This window comes from Bufo gargarizans, chromosome 1 (genome assembly GCF_014858855.1).
Source record: "Bufo gargarizans isolate SCDJY-AF-19 chromosome 1, ASM1485885v1, whole genome shotgun sequence".
NCBI lineage: Eukaryota > Metazoa > Chordata > Amphibia > Anura > Bufonidae > Bufo > Bufo gargarizans.
The window spans coordinates 258,740,883-258,763,930 of record NC_058080.1 but is presented as its reverse complement, the minus strand read 5'-3'; the positions used below and the strand labels follow the sequence as shown (position 1 = coordinate 258,763,930).

General features: G+C 46.7%; 1 protein-coding gene across 6 annotated transcripts in view; it reads left to right on the top strand.

Moving 5' to 3' along the window:
• The first annotated feature begins 21,313 nt into the window (after positions 1–21,313).
• Positions 21,314–23,048, top strand: part of PDLIM5 (PDZ and LIM domain 5) — a 200,992-nt gene continuing 199,257 nt past the window's right edge. For 4 of the 6 annotated variants that reach the window (XR_006391013.1, XM_044302657.1, XM_044302664.1 and 1 more), the window contains exon 1: positions 21,314–21,503. The gene's annotated coding sequence lies outside the window, so the exon portion shown is untranslated. The remainder of the gene's footprint in view (positions 21,504–23,048) is intronic. The other 2 variants (XM_044302672.1, XM_044302682.1) reach the window with 2 other exon arrangements.

The following is a 23,048-nucleotide window of genomic DNA, read 5'->3' as shown; positions in this document are numbered from 1 at the left end:
CATGACAGACACAAGCAACATACACAGACGTGCTGAGGATTAAAAATCCACACCGCACATCAAGTTAGGTGTGAATATCGTTGCAGAATAGTTCTGCAGTGTACGGATTTGTTGAAATCTCATCTACTTTACTGCTAAAAGTCCACAGTGGTTACGAAACGTGTGGCTGTAGCCCAAGGTACAACTGTCATGAGGAGAGTGATGGGAATTCATGCTGCCCGTGCTTCGGCCCCTGATCGGTAAGGGGTGCAGGGTCAGACTCCCACCAATCTGATATTGATGACATCCTGAAGATAGGTCATCACTTATGAAACCAGAGAACCATTTTAAAGAATGCTCAAGAAAAAAAAAAAACTATTATATATATTTATATTTAAAAAACATCACAAGCCAAAAAAGCAACAAAGTTAGAGATTGTGTGAAGGAAGCTTCAGCGCGGCACAAATACCATGTTTCCATCGCTCAGCTGTTCCCGCACGTGATGATAAAATATGCTTAGAATAACCTTACATTACTTTGTCATACTCTCTCCTTATCTCCACTGCATGTACTGATGAGGGAAGGCTAGAAATATAGCTGGCAGCTACACTGAACAAAAAGAGGGAGGCATACCAAACATATCTGCGTGATTAATTATTCTTTATCCAGTGGTCTTCCATATCAGTTATGGATATTGTGGCGCTATGACTTGGGTGAAAATCCGCATCTAGTGATGGGATATGCCTTTACGTTCTGATCGTCGGGGGTCCTGAGTCTGAGGAGGATGCAGCCCTGGATTAGAACATCAGTTTCTCTTCTGCAGAGAAAACTTAGAAGGGGAACAACTCTGAATCAGCCCTCTCAGGGTTGTGGGAGTCCCGTCAGGCAGAAAGTGATGGCGTATCCTAGCGATATGTCGCACCTTTCTGAATACTTTCCTAAGGTGTTGTCCAAGGCTCTGTTCACATCTACATTGTGGCGTGCATTAATAACAGAAGCCACAATACGCTGCACCCAGATTCCAACAGAAGCCTGGAGTGGTAAGACTCAATCTGCGATGTAGCCTTCAACAGATGTGTGAATAGAGCTTTAGGGTATATTCACATAGTGCAGTCGAATTGTGGTTTATTTACATCACGGCAAACTGTGTGGATTCACCTAGCCTTAGGCTACTTTCACACTCGCGTTTGGTGCGGATCCATTATGGATCTGCACAGACGGATCCGTTTAGATAATACAACCGTCTGCATCTGTTCAGAACAGGTCCATTTGTGTTATCTTTAACCCTTTCATGACCAAAGGTCATTGATGCCCCAGTGTCCAGGTCAAAATTTACAAATCTGACATGCGTCACTTTAAGTGGTAATAGCTTTGGAACACTTTTACTTATCCACGCCATTCTGAGATTGTTTTCTCGTGACACATTGTACTTCATGACAGTCATAAATTTGAGTCAATATATATCACCTTTATTTATGAAAAAATCCCAAATTTACCCAAAAATTTTAAAAATTTGCAATTTTCTAAATTTCAATTTCTCTGCTTCTAAAACAGAAAGTGATACCTCATAAAATATTTATTACATAACATTCCCCACATGTCTACTTTATGTTGGCATTATTTTGGAAATGTTATTTTATTTTTTTAGAACATTACAAGGCTTAGAAGTTTAGAAGCAATTCTTAAAATTTTTAAGAAAATTTCCAAAACCCACTTTTTAAGGACCAGTTCAGGTCTGAAGTCACTTTGTGGGGCTTACATAGTGTATACCCCCATAAATGACCCCATTGTAGAAACTACACCCCTCAAGTTACTTAAAACCAATTTTACAAACGTTATTAACCCTTTAGGTGTTCCACAAGAATTAAAGGAAAATGGAGATGAAATTTCTAAATTTCACTTTTTTAGCAGATTTTCTATTTTATTACATTTTTTTCTTTAACACATTAAGGGTTAACAGCCAAACAAAACTCAATATTTATTACTCTGATTCTGCGGTTTACAGAAACACCCCACATGTGGTCGTAAACTGATGTAAGGGCGCATGGCAGGGCTCAGAAGGAAAGGAACACCGTATGGTTTTTGGAAGGCAGATTTTGCTGGATTGGTTTTCTGAACGCCATATGTTTTTTATTTTTCTACCGATCGTCTTGTGCAGGGGCTCATTTTTTGCAGAAAGAGTTGAGGTTTTTATTGGTACCATTTTTGGGTACATAGGATTTTTTGATCATTCATTATTACACTTTATGGGACAAGGTGGCCAAAAATTGGCTGTTTTGGAAGTTTTTTTTTTACAGCGTTCATCTGAGGGGTATATACGCCTTTTTGGATCGCTTGGTGTTGCACTTTTTGTGATGTAAGGTGACAAAAATGGCTTATTTTTTTACACCGTTTTTATGGTGTTTATTGGACGGGGTTAATGATGTGATATATTTATAGAGATGATCGTTACAAACGCGGTGACACCTAATATGTGTGTTTTTTTTGTTTTGTTTTTTATAGGAAAGGGAAATTTATTTTTTACATATTTATTTATTTTTACTTTTATTATTTTCACATTTTTTTTATCAGTTTCCTCTTGGATCTTGAAGATCCAGTGGGGCTGATAGTTGTACTATACTTTGCAATGCTCTTGCATTGCAAAGTATAATACAATCAGATGCCTGTAGGTGGCAGCACTGGACGCCTATACCATGGCAACCAGACGCCTTTGCAAAGCCCTCTCCCTCTATTAACCCTATGGATGCCGCTACTACGGCATCTATGGGGTTACAGCAGTGTCAGCATAGAGCTGACACACGCTGCTGATGGCGGCGGCTCAGGAATGGAGCCGCCGCCATCACACACAGAAGGGGGACCGCATCGGGGGCAGGGGACAGGGGGCATCGCTGGAAACTGGGGAGAGGGGGGCAGCATTTCACTACTTACAGGAAGGGGCTGCAGGGAAAAGCGGACCGCATCGGGAGGAAGTGGCAGGAGAAGATGATGGACAAGAAGGGGGCACAGATCGGGGGCTTCAAGGGGGGCACGGGGGGGCTTCAGGACACATTACCGATTTCAGGCTCTGATCTGCAGAGCGCAGATCAGAGCCTGAAACCGGCATTTTTTTCACTGCCGCGATCCGATTGGTTAGTCTGCACAGACTAACCAATCGGATCGATTGCCGACAAGGGGCCACTCTGATTGGTCCCTTGCCGGCATTACTGCACTGTATGCTGTCCGTGACAGCAGCAGGGCTGGGGCAGAAGCTTTAATCCAAGCGCTTTGCAGCGCTTGGATTAAAGAGCTGCCAGAACGTATACAGGTCCTTCTAAAAAAATTAGCATATTGTGATAAAGTTCATTATTTTCTGTAATGTACTGATAAACATTAGACTTTCATATATTTTAGATTCATTACACACCAACTGAAGTAGTTCAAGCCTTGTATTGTATTAATATTGATGATTTTGTCATACAGCTCATGAAAACCCCAAATTCCTATCTAAAAAAATTAGCATATCATGAAAAGGTTCTTTAAACGAGCTATTAACCTAATCATCTGAATCAACTAATTAACTCTAAACACCTGCAAAAGATTCCTGAGGCTTTTAAAAACTCCCAGCCTGGTTCATTACTCAAAACCGCAATCATGGGTAAGACTGCCGACCTGACTGCTGTCCAGAAGGCCATCATTGACACCCTCAAGCAAGAGGGTAAGACAAAGAAAGAAATTTCTGAACAAATAGGCTGTTCCCAGAGTGCTGTATCAAGGCACCTCAGTGGGAAGGAAAAAGTGTGGCAGAAAACGCTGCACAACGAGAAGAGGTGACCGGACCCCGAGGAAGATTGTGGAGAAGGACCGATTCCAGACCTTGGGGGACCTGCGGAAGCAGTGGACTGAGCCGCCGTGTACAGGCGTGTGCAGGAAATGGGCTACAGGTGCCGCATTCCCCAGGTCAAGCCACTTTTGAACCAGAAACAGCAGCAGAAGCGCCTGACCTGGGCTACAGAGAAGCAGCACTGGACTGTTGCTCAGTGGTCCAAAGTACTTTTTTCGGATGAAAGCAAATTTTGCACGTCATTAGGAAATCAAGACGCCAGAGTCTGGAGGAAGACTGGGGAGAGGGAAATGCCAAAATGCCTGAAGTCCAGTGTCAAGTACCCACAGTCAGTGATGGTCTGGGGTGCCATGTCAGCTGCTGGTGTTGGTCCACTGTGTTTTATCAAGGGCAGGGTCAATGCAGCTAGCCATCAGGAGATTTTGGAGCACTTCATGCTTCCATCTGCTGAAAAGCTTTATGGAGATGAATATTTCATTTTTCAGCACGACCTGGCACCTGCTCAGTGCCAAAACCACTGGTAAATGGTTTACTGACCATGATATTACTGTGCTCAATTGGCCTGCCAACTCTCCTGACCTGAACCCCATAGAGAATCTGTGGGATATTGGGAAGAGAAAGTTGAGAGACGCAAGACCCAACACTCTGGATGAGCTTAAGGCCGCTATCGAAGCATCCTGGGCCTCCATAACACCTCAGCAGTGCCACAGGCTGATTGCCTCCATGCCACGCCGCATTGAAGCAGTCATTTCTGCAAAAGGATTCCCGACCAAGTATTGAGTGCATAACTGAACATAATTATTTGAAGGTTGACTTTTTTTGTATTAAAAACACTTTTCTTTTATTGGCCGGGTGAAATATGCAAAATTTTTTAGATAGGAATTTGGGGTTTTCATGAGCTGTATGCCAAAATCATCAATATTAAAACAATAAAAGGCTTGAACTACTTCAGTTGTGTGTAATGAATCTAAAATATATGAAAGTCTAATGTTTATCAGTACATTACAGAAAATAATGAGCTTTATCACAATATGCATTTTTTTTTAAAAGGACCGGTATATACGTGGTAGCTGCACGGGGTATGTGCAGCTATCACGTATGCAGTCGTGAAGGGGTTAACATAGCCAAGACGGATCCGTCTTGAACACCACTGAAAGTCAATGGAGGAAGGATCCGTTTTCTATTGTGTCAGTGAAAACGGATCTGTTCCCATTGACTTACATTGTGTGTACAGTTGAGCGGACACCTGGATGTGCGGGTTCGGACAAACTTGAAAAAAATAAAAATCGGGTTCGGGACCCAAACTTGACCCCGAACCCCATTGAAGTCAATGGGGACCCAAACTTTTGAGCACTAAAATGGCTGTAAAAATGTCATGGAAAGAGCTAGAGGGCTGCAAAAGGCAGCAAAATGTGCTTAAGGCCTCTTTCACACTTGCGTTGTCTGGATCCGGTGTGTACTCCACTTGCCGGAATTACACGCCGGAACCGGAAAAACGCAAGTGTACTGAAAGCATTTGAAGACGGATCAGTCTTCAAAATGCGTTCAGTGTTACTATGGCAGCCAGGACGCTATTAAAGTCCTGGTTGCCAAAGTAGGAGCGGGGAGCGGTATACTTACAGTCCACGCGGTTCCCGGGGCGCTCCAGAGCGCCCCATGCGCATTGATGACGTGCCATGCGATCACGTCATCCATGCGCGTGGGGTGCCCTGACGTCACTCTGGAGCGCCCCGGGAGCCGCACGGACGGTAAGTATACTGCTCCCCACTACACTTTTTCCATGGCTGCCAGGACTTTAGCGTCCCAGCAGCCATGGTAACCATTCAGAAAAAGCTAAACGTCGGATCCGGCAATGCGCCGAAACGACGTTTAGCTTAAGGCCGGATCCGGATCAATGCCTTTCAATGGGCACTAATTCCGGATCCGGCCTTGCTGCAAGTCTTCAGGATTTTTGGCCGGAGCAAAAAGCGCAGCATGCTGCGGTATTTTCTCCGGCCAAAAAACGTTCCGTTCCGGAACTGAAGACATCCTGATGCATCCTGAACGGATTTCACTCCATTCAGAATGCATTAGGATAAAACTGATCAGGATTCTTCCGGCATAGAGCCCCGACGACGGAACTCTATGCCGGAAGAAAAGAACGCAAGTGTGAAAGAGCCCTAAGAGCATGACAACTGTTCTTCAAACAAATGTGGATAGGGAAATGACTTAAAAAAACTAAAAAGACCTTAAAAAAATAAAAATTAGGAATGATGTAGGAGGAAGAGGTTGAGGAGGCGGTGAATGGGTGGATGTGCATGTAGGCTCACGTGGCTGTCTAGTTGGAAGCGGCGGCGAAGGAGGAAAAGGTAGCCAACACAGATGTGTGTTATTTTTCATTTTTACATAGGGGTATCCCCCAAAATATTGGGACATATTTTTTTTTTTTTTAATAAGTGCACTTGAGTACAGGGATTGATGATTGAGGCTGTTAGAACTGTCTATTCTGCACAAGGTACAGACAAGTCCTGAGGGATCCAAGCCTGTTTGTAATGACGCCTCCTGCCGTGCTAAATACACGTTCAGAGAGTACACTGGCTGCAGGGCAGGCCAGCACCTCCAAGGCATACAGGGCAAGCTCTCGCCATGTGGACAATTTGGAGACTCAGAAGTTGAATGGGGCAGAACCATCAGTCAGTACGTGTAGGGGTGTGCACAGGTACTGTTCCACCATGTTGTTCAAATGCCTCCTCCTGCTAACACGCTCCATATCAGCAGTTGGGGCCGGTTGTTGCGGCGAGGTGACAAAGCTTTTCCACGTGACGGCCATGCTAACCCTGCCTTCTGAGGTGCTGGCGCTGACACAGCTGCGTTGGTGACCTCTTCCTCCTCCCCTGCCTTCGTCTTGTGCTTCCACTTGTCCCCCGGCGTCAGTCGGGAATGCTCCCAGGAGCGCGTCTACCAGCGTGCGCCTGTAGTCGCTCATCTTCCGATCACGCTCCAGTGAGGGAATTAAGGACGGCACATTGTCTTTGTAACAGGGATCCAGCAGGGTGGCCACCCAGTAGTCAGCACACATTAAAATGTGGGCAACTCTGCAGTCGTTGGGCAGGCACTGCAGCATATAGTCGCTCATGTGTGCCAGGCTGCCCAGAGGTAAGGACAAGTTGTCCTCTGTGGGAGGCGTATATCGTCTGCGTCCTCCGTATCCCCCCAGCCACGCACCAGTGATGGGCCCGAGCTGCTTCATCCCCATCGTCCTCCTCCAGTAGTGGGCCCTGGCTGGCCAACTTTGTACCTGGCGTCTGCTGTTGCAAAAATCCTCTTTCTGAGCCACTTCTAAAAGACTGGCCTGAAAGTGTTAGAGATGACCCCTCTTCCTCCTCCTCGTCCTGGGCCACATCCTCTTCCATCATCGCCCTAAGTGTTTTCTCAAGGAGACATAGAAGTGGTATTGTAACGCTGATAACGGCGTCATCGCCACTGGCCATGTTGGTGGAGTACTCGAAACAGCGCAACAGGGCACACAGGTCTCGCATGGAGGCCCAGTCATTGGTGGTGAAGTGGTGCTGTTCCGTAGTGCGACTGACCCGTGCGTGCTGCAGCTGAAACTCCACTATGGCCTGCTGCTGCTTGCACAGTCTCTCCAGCATGTGCAAGGTGGAGTTCCACCTGGTGGGCACGTAGCATATGAGGCGGTGAGCGGGAAGGCCGAAGTTACGCTGTAGAGCAGACAGTCGAACGGCGGCAGGATGAGAACGCCAGAAGCGCGCACAGACGGCCCGCACTTTATGCAGCAGCTCAGACATGTCGGGGTAGTTGTGAATTAATTTCTGCACCATCAAATTCAGCACATGCGCCAGGCAAGGGATGTGCGTCAAACCGGCTAGTCCCAGAGCTGCAACGAGATTTCGCCCATTATTACCAGGCCGAGCTTGAGGCTCACTGGCAGCAACCAATTCGTCGGTCTGTTGTACTATACCCTGCCACAACTCCTGCACGGTGTGTGGCCTGTCCCCCAAACACATTAGTTTCATAACGGCCTTCTGACGTTTACCCCTGGCTCTGCTGAAGTTGGTGGTGAAGGTCTGTCGCTGACCGGATGAGGAGGTGGTAGAAGAGGAGGAGGAAACCGAGTAGGAAGAGGAGGCAACAGGAGGCAAAGAATGATGCCCTGTGATCCTTGGCGGCGGAAGGACGTGCGCCAAACAGCTCTCTCTGCCTGGGGCCCAGCCGCCACTACATTTACCCAGTGTGCAGTTAGGGAGATGTAGCGTCCCTGGCCGTGCTTACTGGTCCATGTATCTGGTTAGGTGGACCTTGCCACAGATGGCGTTGCGCAGTGCACACTTTATTTTATCTGATACTTGGTTGCGCAGGGAGAGCACGGCTCTCCTGGAGAAGTAGTGGCGGCTGGGAATGACGTACTGTGGGACAGCAAGCGACATGAGCTGTTTGAAGCTGTCCGTCTCCACCAGCCTGAATGACAGTATTTCAAAAGCCAGCAGTTTAGAAATGCTGGCATTCAGGGCCAGGGATCGAGGGTGGCTAGGTGGGAATTTACGCTTTCTCTCAAAGGTTTGTGAGATGAAGAGCTGAACGCTTCCGTGTGACATGGTGGAGATGCTTGGTGACGGAGGTGGTGTTGTTGGTGGCACATCCTCTGTTTGCTGGGCGGCAGGTGCCAACGTTCCTCCAGAGGCGGAGGAAGAGGCCAAGGCAGCATCAGAAGAGGGAGCAGGAGGGGCCTGAGCCCTTTCTTGGTTTTGAAGGTGCTTACTCCACTGCAGCCCGTGTCTCGCATGTAGATGCCTGGTCATGCAGGTTGTGCTAAGGTTCAGAACGTTGCCTCGCTTCAGGATCTGATGGCACAGCGTGCAAACCACTCGAGTCTTGTCGTCAGCACATTGTGTGAAGAAGTGCCATGCCAGGGAACTCCTTGAAGCTGCCTTTGGTGTGCTCGGTCCCTGGTGACGGTGGCCAGTAGCATGCCAACTGTTTTGGCGACGGCTGCTCTGCTTTTGCACCCTGCTCCCGCTTTTACTACGCTGTTGGCTCGGTCTCACCACTGCCTCTTCCTCCAAACTCTGAAAGTCAATGGCACAACCTTCATTCCATGTGGGGTCTAGGACCTCATCGTCCCCTGCATCATCTTCCACCCAGTCTTCCTTTTTGGTCTACACACTGCAGAAAGACTCAGCAGTTGGCACCTGTGTTTCGTCATCATCAGAGACGTGCTGAGGTGGTATTCCCATGTCCTCATCAGGAAACATAAGTGGTTGTGCGTCAGTGCATTCTATGTCTTCCACCCTGCTAGCAGAGTCTTCAAACAGCATAAGAGACTGCTGCATGACTTGAGGCTCAGACAGGTTCCCCGATATGCACGGGGGTGATGTGACAGACTGATGGGCATGGGTTTCAGGCGCCACCTGTGCGCTTTCTGCAGAAGACCGGGTGGGAGATAATGTGAACGTGCTGGATCGACTGTCGGACACCCAATTGACTAGCGCCTGTACTTGCCTTAGAACGGCATTAGGCCAGACCAAATATCGCTGTAGATTCTGGCGGCTACTGGGACCTGAGGTAGTAGGTTCAGTAGGAAGTGTAGCTGTGGCAGAACAGCCATGTCCTCTCCCTGCACCAGAGGCTCCACCAACATGACCATGACCGTGTCCCTTATTAGATGTTTGCCTCATAGTTAGCATTTACAAAGCAAAGTAAAAAGTGGTCAAGTCTGTTAAAAATAATTAACTGCCAATAAAAACCCTGATGTAGGGTATTGCACTCAATTATAATTTTTTTTTACTCTATAGTGGTATTTGTGGCCTAAATGTGACACTCACTTATGCATGTCTTATCCCAGATGTGCAGTATATCAGAGGGTTTTTTCACCCCAGTAAGCAAAAAGATGTGTTTCTGGCCTAAATGTGACAGTCACTTATGCACATGTATTCCCAGATGTGCAGTATATTTAACAAATGTATTTTTTTAACCCCAGTGAGCAAAAAGCTGTATTTCTGGACTTGCAGACATGCAGATAGCATGTGCTGGTGCACTATCGTTGCATTTAATGGCTGGTGATTTAGTATTGATAATGACTAACTGAAGAAAAAAAAGTTAGTTTTCAGTAGCAGTGGCTTAAAAAAATGCACTGCACACACAAAACACATTTTCTTTAGATCGCTGAGTACAAAAAACAGTTATTGATAAGATTTCTCCCTCACAGCAGCTGCAGCCTCTCCCTACACTAATCCGAGCAGAGTGACGGGCGACGCTTTTCAGCCTTTCAAAAAGCGCCATAAAAATCGCTGAACATGAACTTTTACGTAAATGTTCAGGTGCCGAAAACCCTAAAGTTCGGGTTCGCTCAACTCTAATTGTGTGCCAGGACGGATCCGTTTGGCTCCGCATCGTCAGGCAGATACCAAAACGCTTGTCCGCCTCCAAAGCGGAATGGAGACTAAACAGAGGCAAACTGATGCATTCTGAGTGTATCCTTTTCCATTCAGAATGCATTAGGACAAAACTGATCTGTTTTGGACAGCTTGTGAGAGCCCTGAACGGATCTCGCAAACGGAAAGCCAAAACGCGAGTGTGAAAGTAGCCTAAAGCTTCTTGCCAGTTTTCACTGTAATGCCTAAACTACCACACTGGTTATTAGGCTGAACCCACTGATTACAGCAGGACCACTCTATGCACATGGAAGGAGGGTCGGGCTGCTGGCTTTACATAGGCTGGATCCCTTTGTTCTCCAGGAGACAGAAGTGTCTGGCAGCAGATTAAAGGGATTAGTCCCTAGTAATTGTTAATCTGCAATATGCCATAAAGGATTGTGTTTATGCTAGAGAACGGTATACCATTTGCAGTTCTTACCCCGGCTCTTTATTACAAAGCCCCGTGCAGCCCATTTAACCCCTTAAGGACTCAGCCCTATTTCACCTTAAGGACTTGGCCTTTTTTTGTAAATCTGACCAGTGTCACTTTAAGTGCTGATAACTTTAAAACGCCTTGACTTATCCAAGCCATTCTGAAATTGTTTTGTCGTCACATATTGTAATTCATGACACTGGTAAAATGAAGTAAAAAAAAAAAAAAAAAACATTTTTATTTATAAAAAAAATACCAAAAATAACACAAATTTGTAAAAAAAAATGCAAATTTCCAAGTTTCAATTTCCCTACTTCTATAAAACATAGTAATACCTCAAAAAATAGTTATTACTTTACATTCCCCATATGTCTACTTCATATTTGGATCATTTGGGGAATAGTTTAAAAGCAAATCTTGAAATGTTTCTGAAATTTTCAAAAACCCAATTTTTAGGGACCTGTTCAGGTCTGAAGTCACTTTGCGAGGCTAACATAAAAGAAACCACCCAAAAATGACCCCATTCTATAAACTACACCCCTCAAGGTATTCAAAACAGATTTTACAAACTTTGTTAACCCTTTAGGCCCCTTTCACACAGGCGAGTTTTCCGTGCGGTGAACGTATTGACACATTAATTTCTATGGGGCTGTGCACATGAGCGGTGATTTTCACGCATCACTTGTGCGTTGAGTGAAAATCGCAGCATGCTCTATATTGTGCGATTTTCACGCGACGCAGGCCCCATAGAAGTGAATGGGGTGCGTGAAAATCACATGGCATCCGCAAGCAACATGGTTATAAGGGAAAATAATAGCATTCTGAATACGGAATGCATAGTATAATAGGGCTGGAGGGGTTAAAAAATAACTCACCTTCTCCTCTTGATCGCGTAGTTCCCGGTCTCTTTACTTCTTGAATGAGCTGTGGGCTAAAGGACCTGTGGTGACGTCAGATCACATGCTCCATCCCCACGGTGATGGACCATGTGATTGGAGCATGTGATCTGACATCACCACAGGTCATTTAGCCCACAGCTCATTCAAGAAGTAAAGAGACCGGGAACTACGCGATCAAGAGGAGAAGGGGAGTTAACTTTTTTTTAATTTTCTTTTAACCCCTCCAGCCCTATTATACTATGCATTCTGTATTCAGAATGCTATTATTTTCCCTTATAACTATGTTATAAGGGAAAATAGTACAATCTTCAGAACATCATTTCCAAGCCCGAACTTCTGTGAAGAAGTTCGGGTTTGGGTACCAAACATGCATAATTTTTCTCATGCGAGTGCAAAACGCATTACAATGTTTTGCACTCGCGCGCATTTTCCCGCAACGCACCCGCCTCTTATCCCTGCAAAAAAACTGACGCCCGTGTGAAAGAGGCCTTAGGTGTGCCATAAGAATTAATGGAAAATAGAGATACAATTTCAAAATGTCACTTTTTTGGCAGATTTTCCATTTTAATAATTTTTTTCCAGTTACAAAGCAAGGGTTAAAGGCCAAACCAAACTCAATATTTATGGCCCTGATTCTGTAGTTTACAGAAACACCCCATATGTGGTCGTAAACTGCTGTACGGGCACAGAAGGAAGGGTTTTATTGGCACTATTTTGGAGTGTGTGGGACTTTTTGATCGCTTGCTATTACACTTTTTGTGATGTAAGGTGACAAAAAATGGCATTTTTTAAGCCGTTTTTATATTTTTACGGTATTCACCTGAGGGGTTAGGTCATGTAGTTTTATAGAGCAAGTTATTATGGACGCGGCGATACCTAATATGTATACTTTATTTGTGTAAATTTTACACAATGATTTCATTTTTGAAACCAAAAAAAATCATGTTTTAGTGTTTCCATTGTCTGAGAGCCATAGTTTTTTTCAGTTTTTGGGCGATTATCTTGGGTAGGGTATGATTTTTGCAGGATGAGATGACGGTTTGATTGGCACTATTTTGGTGGGCAAATGCTTTTTTGATCGCATGCTGATGTACTTTTTGTGATGTAAGGTGACAAAAAAATAGCACAGTTTTAATTTATTTTTTACGGTGTTCATCTGAGGGGTTAGGTCATGTGATATGTTTATAGAGCCGGTCGATACGGACGCGGCGATACCTAATATGTCAACTTGGCGTTATGAGTAATACTGTGTGTATTACTCATACAGCTTCCGGCCTGTGAGATCCAGGGGGCTGGATCTCACAGGCTCGTCACCGGAAGGCAGCGCAGATGCCTAAGGAAGGCATCGCACTGCTTTCCATGCCATCGGGTCCCCCCTACAGCCGCATGGGGACCCGATGGCACCGCCGCCTGCCGGATAAGGTAAAACCGCCGGCGTTGTGACAGGATGCCCGCTGAATAATTTCAGCGAACATCCTGATCCGATTAACCTCGGCCACGCTGCAATGTAATTTTAAAGTTAGGACGTATCGGTACACCCTGGGTCCTTAAGGACATAGCGTACCGGTACGTCCTAAGTCATTAAGTGGTTAAACACTGGACAAGGAGATTTCTGCAGCCTTAGGCCTCATGCACACGACCGTGACATTTTTTGCGGTCTGCAAACCGCGGATCTGCAAAAAACGGAGGCCGTCCGTGTACCTTCCGCAATTTGCGGAACAGGCTGCCCATTGTAGAAATGCCTATTCTTGTCCGCAAAACGGACAAGAATAGGACATGCTACATTTTTTGTTGCGGGGCCACGGAACGGTGCAACGGATGCAGACAGCACACGGAGTGCTGTCAGCATCTTTTGCGGCCCCATTGAAGTGAATGGGTCCGCATCCGAGCCGCAAAAACTGTGGCTCGGATGCGGACCTGAAAAACTGTTGTGTTCATGAGGCCTTATTCTGCAGGTCAGTACGATTACTGTGATACCAAATTTATATCGTTTTTATTTAGTTTTACTACCGTACTTAAAAAAAAAAAGTAAAAACCTTTGAGAAAATAAAAATTTTCTATACAGCACCATATTCTGACACCCATAACTTTTTTTATATTTCCATCTACAGAGCTGTATGAAAGCTTGTTTTTGTGGGCAACTGGTTGTTTTTATTGGTATTGGTTTTTACTGATTCTATTTGGGGGTACATATGACTTTTTATCACTTTCAGGGCTCATGCACTCAACCATATTTTTTTTCAGTCCACACAAAAATACGGATGACATCCATCTGCATTCCGTATTTTGCGGAACAGCACAGCTGGCCCCTAATAGTACAGTCATATCCTTGTCTGTAATGCAGGCAATAATAGGACATGTTGTATTTGCAGGACAGACATACATACCGAATGCACAGGGAGTAACTTCCATTTTTTTTGCGGACCCATTGAAATAAATGATTCTGCCAAAAAAAATGCAGTGGACACGGAAAGAAATACATTTCTGTGCATGAGCCAATTTTTGGGGGCAAGGTGACCAAAAATCGACAAATTTCGGAGTGTTTTTCTTTGCCATTATGGCATTCACAGTGTAAGGCTACATGCACACGACAGTTGTTTTTCTCTGCGTCTGTTCCGTTTTTTTTTTGGCTGATCGGATGGTTACCCATGCATTTCTATGGAGTCATTAAAATTGCGGTGTAGTCAACCTTTTGTTTTCCGCGTCCACTGTCCGTGTTTCCCGTCCGCAAAAAAAATGTGGGTGACCAACGGAAGCCATCTGTATGTCATCCGCATCCGTTTTTTTTTTTGCAGATGGTTGCTGGGAAACCTGTATATATTACATTTCAAGAATTACAGCCTTCAGTTTTTTTTTTGCAGACTGCAAAAAAAACTGAAGACACACAGAAACACAACCTACAAAATTTGAGGACAAACGGAACGGATGTGGATGTAAAAAAAAAAACAGGAACACCGATCCGCTATTTGCGGACCGCAAAAAACTGTCGTGTGCATGTAGCCTAAGAAAAATATTTTAATAGTTTTTTTTGTTTGTTTTTTTGTGAAAAATTGGGAAAGGGTGTGATTAGATTTTTCATTTGATATTTGTGATTTTATTTTTCTAAACAACTGAAAATCTGTTGCATTTACCTTAATGGAGCCTGCAGAAATCCATGTGCTTGCTGCCACATTCAAATTAATGGAACTGAATTGAAGGCACCCTAAGCCTAAGGGATGTTTATAGGCAGCTTAGGCTGCGTTCACATCTCCGTTTCAGAGATCCAGCTAAGCCGGTGAAAATGCTGGCTGTCGGCCATACAAAAAACTAGGGATCGACCGATATAGATTTTTTAGGGCCGATACCGATAATTTGTAAACTCATAGGCCGCTAGCTGATATTATGTGAATTTTCATTTTTGAAAAAAATAAAAAAATTCCTGCTTAAAATGTTTCTTGTTAACGTGTAGTTATTTTTTTTTGTAAATCTTTCTTTTTCATTTATACTTAAAGGGAACCCGTCACCGGGATTTTGTGTATAGAGCTGAGGACATGGGTTGCTAGATGGCCGCTAGCACATCCGCAATACACAGTCCCCATAGCTCTGTGTGGGGACTGTGTCAGCGTTAGGGACGCAATAGGAGGTGACCTGCTCCCTAACTCTGTGGTCCCGGCCAAGGGGTAACCCTTTCATCTCCTGGCACCGCACGGCTGGGGGTTTCCCCCACCGCCAGCCGTGACAGTATGAACAGAAGGATGGTCCCCACCAAGCAGATGGAGGAGACAGGAGGCTGCTCCAGCCAGCATGGCTGAGAGCAACCTACTGAACCAAGCCAGGGACTGAGGCTTTATAGGCCAGGTGGCCACACCCACGGTCAGACACACCCAGTGACTCACAGACACACTGGGAAGGGAGTTAACCCTTCCTACACCACAGAAGGGAAAACACACATAAAGGGGAAAGCACACAAACTCACTCACCTGTCTCCGACGGCAACGGCATGCGTGGCAACCGTGTCCTCAAGAACAGCCAACGGGCCGAGACACTTCCACAGCATGCAAACATCACCAGACGTTGCCGCGGACAACCGCAGGTGAAGGGAGGAGTCCAAGTGCATACAAACACCACCTCGTGCACAACAGACAAAGGGAGTGCACACAAAAACACGTTGTCAAGGGCAACCACACGCATGCCTATTGTCCGCGGCAACCGCACCTGAGGCAACAACGAAGTGCTCCCAGCTGCGGTTGACAACGGAAAACCGCGGGCAACAGCATGCGGCACCCAAGGAGTCACGACCATGACCAAGGGTCGTGACACCCACAATTTTGCCGCAGGGGTTCCAATCAGAGAACAGAGGGAGCCCTCTGTCTAACTGGTCAGATGCTGCAGTCGCTATTAATGGTGGCATTGGAGAGTTAAATAACCTGTATAGAAGTTATTTCCATTCAGTCATTACAGTTGGGTGTCTTCTGTATTATACAGGCTGGTTACTTTATTGGTAACAGCAGCATAGGGATAGCAACGTTTCAACCATCTCTGGTCTTTATGAAGCTATATAGCTTGATAAAGACCAGAGATGGTTGAAACGTTGCTATTGGTCTCCCTCCCCAGAGGCTGGACGTATGTATGGGAGAGGATCTTGTTACCCCCTCTCCCTATTGGCAGTGTGAATTGCAGGGAATTGGGAGCCCAGTCTCCATTCCTCAGCGGCAGGCTGAGTTACAGGGGGCAGAGACAGTCGGTCCTGTCTCCCAGCGGCAGAGTGTCCTTGAGGGAATAGAGAGCCAGGTCTCCTTTCCCCAGCAACAGGACACTGTATTGGGAGCGGAAACAGTTGGTCTCCCTCCCCAGAGGCTGGAAGTATGTATGGGAGAGGAGCTTGTTACCCCCTCTCCCTATTGGCAGTGTGAATTGCAGGGAATTGGGAGCCCAGTCTCCATTCCCCAGCAGCTGGGTGATTTACAGGGAATTGGGAGCCCAGTCTCCATTCCCCAGCAGCTGGGTGATTTACAGGGAATTGGGAGCCCAGTCTCTATTCCCCAGCGGCCGTGTGATTTATTGGGAATTGAGAGCCCAGTCTCCATTCCCCAGCGGCAGGCTGAGTTACAGGGGGCAGAGACAGTCGGTCCTGTCCCCCAGCAGCAGATTGAGTTGTTGGGAATTGGGAGCCCAGTCTCCATCCCACAGCAACAGAAAGATTTGTTGGGAATTGGGAGCCTAGTCTCCATTCCCCAGCGGCAGCTTAATTTACCAGGGGGAGACAGTAAGCCCCACAACTGTGCAGATGGGACCGTGGTCTCTGCACTTACAGCACAGGTGGTAGAGACAGTTGGTCCTGTCCCCCAGCAACAGGGCTGTTTAGCCAAAGGGGAGACAGTTGGTCTCCCCCTCCAGCAGCAGAGCTGGGTATCCAAAGGTGAGACAGTCGGTCTCCCCCTCCAACAACCAGGCTTCTTTCATGGTATTGCTGGCACCATGGCAGAGTACCGCTGATCCCTGCCCACAAAACAATCTCCACTCAAAGCCAGGGAGCAACACAGAGACTGGGAGTACCAGTTACCAACAAAACCTTGGTGGACTCACTGGACAGAGACAGGCTACCAAATTCAACAGGTCCAGTATTTGGTTGTGGGTGGACTGCCAGACTAACTCAGGTACCGACCGGCGTGAGGTCAGGTATCTGGTTAGTCTTCCCTGGGAGGGGGAGATGTGTGGCAAAACCAACCTCGCCACTGGGTTTTGGAGGGGCCTGTTTGCCAGCCTCTTGCCTCAGGATTATGGCCCATACTAACTTTGAAGGAGAAGACAGACCGGCCGCACAGCTTAAATCTGTGTAAATGTTTTGGGCAGGAAAGCCATGCTTGCGGTCGGCCAAAAGTGACTTCCATGGAATTCGGGAACCCCTGCTCGGATCTAGGTGATTTTTGGATATGTTGTTCACCCAGATCAGAGCTATCCATGGATGTATACATTATGGGGATATGTGGGGTTTTGAGGTGGTTTCTGTGTTTTGGGAAAAATGTGTGGTTTCTGTCTGTGAGTGATTAAGTTAGCCCAATTGTATTACAGGCAGAGCCCAATGTGTTTTGGTAATTGTATTTTGTTGATTGCGTCACATACAATGTCAGTGTGTTAGTTAATTGCGTCTCAGACACTGCTATGTCATGTCATCAGTATGTCATGTGTATATAAGTCAATGCTGTGTGTTCAATAAAGAGTTCCTGTTTTACATTCAACATAGAGCCTCGTCTCATGTGTGTGGGGATTGCTATACGTGTATACTCCCCTGGCTATTACTCCTAGCTCTTGTAAGAGCTGTTCCTGGTTCCTGTGGTGGTATCGGTGTCGAGTGGAGTGCTTGGAGTCCTCGGGAGGCACTGGGAGCATCCATCAACGGAGGTACCCGGTCGGGGTGTCAGGAGATCCTTTACAATCCCACTAGTGTTTGTGGCACTCACCACAGCAGGAGTAGTGAGAATATGAATATGTATTCTGCCAGATTCTGCTCCTGAACATACCCAGGAGGTAGAGCTTCACTGTGAAGTGCTGCTTTACGGTCCCTCCCCTCTGGGTAACAGCAGTAACATCCAAACAGGAGACCCATAAACCACGAGGAACATTTACTAAAGGTTTTACACCACTATTGTGGTGTAAAAAAATTGCAAATAATTATTTGGGACTTTTTAAGCTTCTTGGCACTTTTCGTAAGTTCCTACAAAAGTGGCGTGGCTTACTGGGAGGGCAGAGCTTTGTGCTGCCTGCATGATTTGCTATAAGTTAGGGCTCGTTCACACGAACATTTTTAGCGTGCCGTATACGGGCCATTTTTTGCGTTCCGTATACAGAACCATTCACTTCAATGGTTCTGCAAAAAAACGGAATGTACTCCGTATGCATTCCAATTCGATAATTCCATTTTAGAACATGTCCTATTATTGCCCGCAAATCACGTTCCGTGGCTCCATTTAAGTTAATAGGTCCCTGGATCTGGGAAAAACGGCCCGCAAAACACAGAAAAAGACATACTGTTGTGTGAACGAGCCCTTAGGCATAGGTTATGTCTGAAGTCTGCGCCAGCCTGTAGCTGGCGTAGACTTTAAGGGACTGTGTCACTTCAGCAAATTACATGATAAATGTTAAGAAATTTCATAGAAACCACTAATGCATTGTTATTGTCCATATTGCCTCCTTTGCTGGCTGGATTAATTTTTCAATCACATTATACACTACTCGTTTCCATTGTTACGACCACCCTGCAATCCATCAGCGGTGGTCGTGCTTACAATGCACACTATACGAAAAAGTACCAGCCTATGTGTGCTCCCACGGTCCCAGCCAGCAGAGAGACCACCACTTTTTTTTGTAGTGTACAAGCACGACCACCGCTGTTGGATTGTAGGGTGGTCGTAACCATGGAAACGAGCCGTGTATAATGTGAAGGAAAAATGAACCCAGCCAGCAAAGGAGGCAATATGGACAATAAATTAGTCGCTTGTATTAAAGAGGTTCTCTGGGCTTCTAATATTGATGACCTATCCTCAGGATATGTCATCAATATCAGATCGGCGGGGGTCCGACACCTGGGGATAGGTCATCGATATTAAAATCCGGAGAACCTCTACATGATAAATGCCATGTGCTGAAGTGACACAACCCCAATCAGTATCTGGCGCATGGCAGGGCAGAGATACACCTCATTTATTATTACATTCAGGGATGCACCTAGCCTGAAATGGAAATGGCGCCCCAACCTCCCAATACCCTAACCCAGCGGTCCCCCAGGACCGGGCCCTGGAAGACTGTTTGCCGGGCCGCGGCCATACAGAGGAGGGGAGATGCCAGGGCAGGGCGGAGGGGAGACGCCAGGGCAGGGGGAGGGCCCGCGGCCCCGCAAGTGCTTTTTTTCAGTGCGGCGGCCGGGCCCTCCCTATATTTTGAGTGCGCCTGCGCTGCATAACCTGTTGTAATCCCGCGAGACCCGTGAACTCCTGCGGCGGGTCTCGCGTTGCGGGATCACTGCTGGAATGACACGGCGGTGCGTCGCAGGCAGAGCCACGGGATTGCGCATGGAACTGAAGCCCGCCACAGCCTGCAAGTACGGGGGGCAGATGATCAGTGGCACTAATGTTTGAATTTAGAAAGGGGTGAGCCTGCACCGGCCATATGAGGGCAGGGCAGGGACAGCAAATAATGAGGGGCAAAAACTGAAATATATATATATAGAGAGAGAATGGGGGCAAAATGAAATATAGATAGACTGGGTTATTATTGCCAAAGTTTTGTCAGTGGCCCCTCTCTACCTATATTTCATTTAGCCCCCATTCTCTATATATTTCCTTTTCATATTGCTCCCTCATTATTTGCTGCCCCTGCCCTAATATCATATCACATTATAATAACCGGCACTAATGTCTGAATTCGGAAAGGGGGGCCCACGCTGGCCATATGAGGGCAGGGGCAGCAAATAATGAGGGGGCAAAATGAAATGTATACAGAGAGGGGCAAAAAATAAAATATATAGGAGTGGGGGCAAAATGAAATATAGTGAGAAAGGGGGCGACCTGACAAAACTTTGGCAATAATAACCACGTCGGCCACATGAGGTGCTCATGGTTATTATTGCCACAGGGGGGCCCAAATTCAAAGGTTGCCCTGGGGCCCATATTAATTCTAGTTACGCCACTGCGCCAGACGCATGCGTGCCCGACGCGCATATCACACACAGCGTGCGGCCGTACAGCGGGTCAGAAAAAGAGTGTTCCTTCCTTCCAATTGTGATGCCGGCCAGCCACTGCCACCAATATGAAAGCTGAAAAGGGCTAGGTGGGGGGGGGGGGGGGGGGATTGGTTAGGTCTCATTGCCCCACCAATGGAAATTAATATGAAGGGGGGGGGGGGCGGGTTGTCGGCATCCAGTTTCAGATAGTATCTGAGGGAGGGAGTGAGTGGGAGAATGACCTGCAGTTCACCTTGAAAATATCAGCAGTGCAGCAGAGACCCTAGTCAGTTTTGAGCCACATTTTAATAATAAATGTAATAGTTATCTATTTTAACATGAACCTTGTGTTTTGTTATGCCGTGAATCAGTCAGCGCCGACCATCACCCACTAAGCCCCACCCCCCGAAGCCCCGCCCAAGACCTAAGCCCGCCCCCCTGGGAAAATTGTCTGACATGAAACTGGTCCTTGGTGCAAAAAAGGTTGGGGACCACTGCCCTAACCAACCCCTTCCCTCCAGCCCTACTGTTATAGACATGGAAAACATTACATACAGCGCTACAAAACATACAGGGAAATACAGCGCCACATACTGTGCTTCCCAAACAGATGATCCTCCTTCTGCTGCCCCCCTCTTGTCCCTACCTGGTGCTGCCTGAGGCAATCATTGGTGGTGCACCCTCTGAATACATTAGTCTCATCTCATGCCAGTGCAGGGGCATCAGGACTAGTGCATGAGTATGCCAGTTCTGATAAACGTAACACAAAAACTCCTCTAAAATAGCCACATATAACGCACGCCTTTAGTGTCGGTAAACACCCAGCAGAACATATTCATGTGGAAAAGAAGCCTAAATGGCAGGTTTTTGCCACTTTTCTCTCTAGCTAGGTGGATAACACAGCAGGGCTCAAGCTGGCATACATCAGCTGGTACATAGTCACACTGCTAATTCCGACCTCATTCACGTAACATCTGTAGAAAACAAGTGGGAGAAGTTGGCGTCTGCAGGGGGCACTGAGCACCGTCTACCTAGCAGCCACAGCCTGCCCAGGTTCCCGTGCCCTCCCTTGTGCCGTCCTCCTTCTCTGGGAGGGGCAAGTGGACAGTCCCCGTGTGAGGTAGCGAGAGAGGGAGAGGAAGAGAACACCCTGGAGAGCCCACAGATATAAAACGCAGGCGGAAGTTCTAGTCAGGAGACGTCGCCAGTCCCGGAGTCGTGATCAGTGCTGCCCGCCGCTGGCACCGCGCTCCTCTCACAGGTGGGTGCTGCGCGCGCTCGCATTGCCCACTCTCGGCTCTGGCTGTGGGATTGCCTGGGGTGCAGCTGTACCTGGAGCCGCGGAGGGTTCTGGGTACGGGGCAGAGGGCTGCAGCCTGCCTGTCCGGACACGAAACTAGATTGCCGCGAAACTTCTCCTCCTCCTCCCTCAGACGAGCAGTCCTGGGTCTGCTGCCCCTGCTCCCTGTCAGTGTGCTCCTCTGCAAGGCTGTACAGCGCTGCGCAATACACACACATACATAGTGCCAGTGCCCTTCAGTATGCCACAGGCTGCAGGTTATCAGCCAACGCCGGCTTATCAGGATTCTGCATTTTTTTTGCCTTTAAAGGGATTGTCCACTTACTGCTTACATTTTAGAAATTCCATACACTGACGTGTAAGGGCTCATGCACACAAATGTATTTTCTTTCCCTGTCCGTTCCGTCTTTTTTGCGGACCGTATGCGGAACCATTTATTTCAATAGGTCTGCAAAAAAAAAACGTAAGTCATTCCATTCTGCAAAAAAAATAGTCCTATTATTGCCCGGATTACGGACAAGTACTGTTCTATTAGGGGCCAGCCGTTCTGCAAAATACGGAATGCACACGGACTTCATCCGTATTTTTTTTTGCGGTACCGGTTTTTGCAGAGCGCAGAATACATGCAGTCGTGTTCATGAGCTCTATGGCTGGGTTCACATGATGGTTTTTCTCACGTTTAGTGTATACTAAAAAGTATATGTTAAACTGATGCTTTAGACTGGTATCCAGTGGCATTTGTTCACCCTAGAGTTCCACTTAAAAAAAAAAAAGTTTTTTTTTTTTTTTTCTTCTAACGTATACATAAAATGTGAGCCCACCCTGAGAAACACTAAAGGACTGCATGGTGAAACCTCCATGGTGTGGTACCCATAACTTACCAAGATGGCGGCTGTGTCCTCTATCGTGTAAGTGTTCAGCTCAGGTACAGGTGCTTCTCTGAGTTCAGCACCTACACAGTAGAAGACGTGGGTGCCACCATCTTGGGTAGCTATAGGAGCAGCAGTTTGTTTTTATGCGTTATCAAAGGGACTTCACCATGCTGGGCTTGGGTAACCCCTGAGGCATTTAACGTTCCTGCCTTTCTGAAATTTGAGCAGAAAGTGGACAACCCCTTTAAATGTTAGTTTAATTAAAGTATTAAATCAATTTATGAATATTTAAGGAAAAATAGAAATGTGTATATAAAGCTGTTTACATATAGACTGTGTTTCCCTGAATTCTGTCACTTGTACAGAACGGAGCATTAAAGTGGGTTCCTGGCCAAGATGGGAGTAAGTGCTGGTCAGGGGTGGACAGATTTACGGGAACATCCGGTGCTCCACTGTTTCCATAAGGCCTCATGCACACGACAGTTTTTTTTCTCGGGCCGCAAAACGTGGTTCCGTTGTTCCGTGATCCGTGGCCGTTTTTTCTTCCGTGGGTCTGCCGTGATTTTTGGAGGATCCACGGACATGAAAGATGAAAAAAAAATCTAAGTCAAGTTTGCCATTGAAATGATAGGAA